The sequence below is a fragment of the Tupaia chinensis genome, unplaced genomic scaffold, assembly GCF_000334495.1.
Source record: "Tupaia chinensis unplaced genomic scaffold, TupChi_1.0 Scaffold000561_1, whole genome shotgun sequence".
Lineage (NCBI taxonomy): Eukaryota > Metazoa > Chordata > Mammalia > Scandentia > Tupaiidae > Tupaia > Tupaia belangeri.
In genome coordinates, this window is record NW_006160074.1 from 1054173 (window position 1) to 1057409 (window position 3237).

Consider the following 3237-nt stretch of genomic DNA (forward strand, 5'->3'; position numbering starts at 1 on the left):
GGCCCTGGGCCGTTGTCCGAAATGGAAACGTCTGCTCTGGCCCGTAGCCAGACCCGTGTGCGTCCTGCAGTCCTGACGGTCACCGTTTGCTGAGCACCCGCTTGGGGCCAAGCGCCTCGTGCTAAAGGGGCTGCCTTTGATCTGACGGTCACCGTTTGCTGAGCACCCGCTTGGGGCCAAGCGCCTCGTGCTAAAGGGGTTGCCTTTGATTCTCACTTCAAGCCCAGGTCGTGATGCCCCGTGTTACAGGCCGTGCCCACCACTGTGCTTTAGAAGGCCGACCGAGGGCTACCTTCACTCCCTGCTTCCTGTGAATTACCCCATACATAAGCCCCTCCAGGACGGGTGTGTTGGGAGGGGGGTCACGGTTGTCAGACCTTTCATGGCCACACATCCCATGGGGGAGGCAGGGGAGGATGGGTTTGGGGGTCCTAAGGGCTCTCTGGGAGCCTGTCAGCCCCAAAGAACCAGTCTCCTACAATGTCCCCCCACAAGCCTAGCCCCCTTTCACCCTCTCTGGGTAGTGACGGGCTGCTCCCCAACTGGGGCTCAGATGCCCTTCTAGAGAAATGCTCCGCCCTTTCATCTTGTCTGTGGGGCCAGTGGGTCTGGAAGGGGTGGTGGGGTGAGGCAAGAGGACAGGAAGGCTGTCCTCCATTTCTCAGGGGAAGGAGGCAGAGAGGGGAGCAGCAGCCCCTGGCATCTAGGTAGGTGGATCTGGGGTGTCCAGTCTGAGGTTCCAGTTCCTTCTACGTTAATTCCTTATGTCAGGGTAAGTGTGCAGCCTCTGGAGCCAGACAGCCTGAGTTACTCCAAGTCTGCAGGTCACGTTTCCTCAGCTGTTAATACAAAGGAGAGGTGCCCAGGAGCAGGAGTGACCCGTGGCTGTAGAGAGCAAAGTGAACACGCCAGTGCTCAAGGAGCCTGACCCAGCGCCAGCCCTTGGGGCCAGCAGGCTCCCGCTCCCCTCCCAAGAGCAGGGGGTGGGCAGGAGAGCCGGCGCCTTTGCAAGGAAGTAAACAGAACAGTGCCTGGCTAGCCCTAAGTGGCTTTAGCTGCCCTGCTCACTAAAGGGACTCAATTCTGATCCACAGTGCCACCAAGACGGCTCCCAGCCCACAGCTGGCCGGCGATAGCCAGCAAGGAGCCCCGGGAGATCCCAGGCAGGGACCCGGCCAGTCAATCAGGCCTTCCGAGTCTGCCTGCAAGTCGGATCACTGCAGGTGTGTTGCGGGACACTCAGACCCCGGAGCCGCCTGCCAAGGGCTCTCTGGAAGCCTTCAGGGCCACTCGGAGTATCAGCTGGCTGCCTTAACCAAGCCAGAGCCCGGCCAAACTGGGATGAGGAATTCATTTGCCACTCTTCTTTTTTAATTTTCAAAGAATTATTTATTTATTTTTACTTATTTTTTAATTTGCTGTAGGACATGGCATTCAGCAGAGAGACGCAGAGAGAGAGAAAGTGGGAAAGCAAGCCGCCTGGTCTGGGACGCAAGCCACCTGGTCTGGGACTCAAACCGTGGTCGGCCATGTGGGAGTCCAGCACCCCAACCATCATGCCGCCTGCTGGCCTCCTGCCACTCCTCTTCCGGTCTTCCACCTTTCCAGCACGTGCACTCTGGAGCCCGGCCAGCTGCGCAGCGCTGACAGGTGGGCGCCAGCGTCACTAACATGCATTGTCGTCCCTGTCTTGGAGACCCCTCACACTGCTGGGCTTGATGTGACCCTGAGGACTAGAAGCAGGGCATGTGGGCGGATTCCCAGAGAGCCTGAACTTGCGCCAATAGCAGGGACTTGGCACAGTGGCTGGCTCCCAGCCCTCCGGCATGGAAGGGGCCTGCCTTTGGCGTAGTGAGCGTCCTGTCACTGGCAGCACCCGAGCAGAGCCAGGGGAGAGCTGACGAGGGGGGTCACCCCTTAGGCGGTGTTGGGTGTGGCTAGCCTGGGAGCTGTGGGGGCCTTGATTCTGTGCTCTCTCAGTTTCCGAGGCCCATCAGCGGGGAGAACGGGAACACAGGCGAGGCCAAAGCTGTCCTCTGTCCTTGGTGATGGGGACTATCTTGATTGGGCCTTCCTGGGCTTTGATGGGGGGCTGGGTCCCCAGAGTGAGGACACTGTCACTGTCCTTGGAGGGCTTGCAGCCTCCTGGGGACAGACACACGCACAAATAGTCAAGAGCAGTAGTGGAAACAGCTCACAATAAAAGGCGAAGGGCTTGGGGCTGGAGGAGAAGGAAGAGATGGAAGAGACGGCCCATGACCCCATCCACTTTCCCTAACGCATCCATTAGAGGCTTTTCTCGTCATCTCTTCCTGCCTGAGCTCTCCAGAAGGGATATGCATTAGAGACGTGCCTTAGATGGCCGTTCTGGGTAACCTCATATTTACATCGGGCGTCGGGAAGCTCGCCTGGCTGGGCTGTTACAAGAGCTGAAACTGACGTTCACGAAGGCGCGAGCAGGTGCTTGGCTCTAAGTGAGGCGTCATCATTGCACGTTCCCAGTGAAGGCGAGAGAAGGGGGTTAGGACCCTGGCTCAGCTCCTAACTCACTGTACGACCCTCTGCTGCTCGTGAAAATGGAGATGTAAAAATATGTGCCTCTCGGAGCTTGTGAGAGTCACGCGGGTGATTCGATGAGAAAGGTTTGCAAACTAGCAGTGCGGGTTCCTGTTACCGTCATTAGTGTTGTGATTCTTGCGGCGAAGGCTCCTCTCAGAGCCCCTGAGGATGGCAGTGGGCTGGGCGTGGGGCCGGGAGATGGTCAGGGCTTGGCGGGATCACTCCCTTCCAGACTCCCCTCCTCTGGAGCCTGGGAGCAGCTGGGGCTCCATCTGCTTGGTCTGTCTCAAAGGGGAGCGCCCCTCCTTTGTGCCCGGGTAGGCGAGTGTGCTTGTGCATCTGTGCTGTTCCCAGGCAGGGGGCTCTGGGAGGTGGGACAGGCAGGGGGGCTGGTCCATGTCCAGAGATCGCTTGTGGGTCATGAATCCCTGAGGAAGCGAGAAGATGTGTTGGATTTCAGAGGTACTTGCCATGAGTCTAGTCTTGGCCCCCCGGGAATGCAGGAGTGAGTCTCAGCGGAGCCCAAGCTGGGCCAAGTTGGGGAGCTGGAGCTTGGGACTAGACGTCTCAGCTGGGACCGCCTCCCTGGGACGGGGTCAGGGAGAGGAGAATGACATCAGAGGTCCCTTGCGCACAGGGCCTATAGACCTGACCGACCTGGTTATAGGGCCAGTGAGT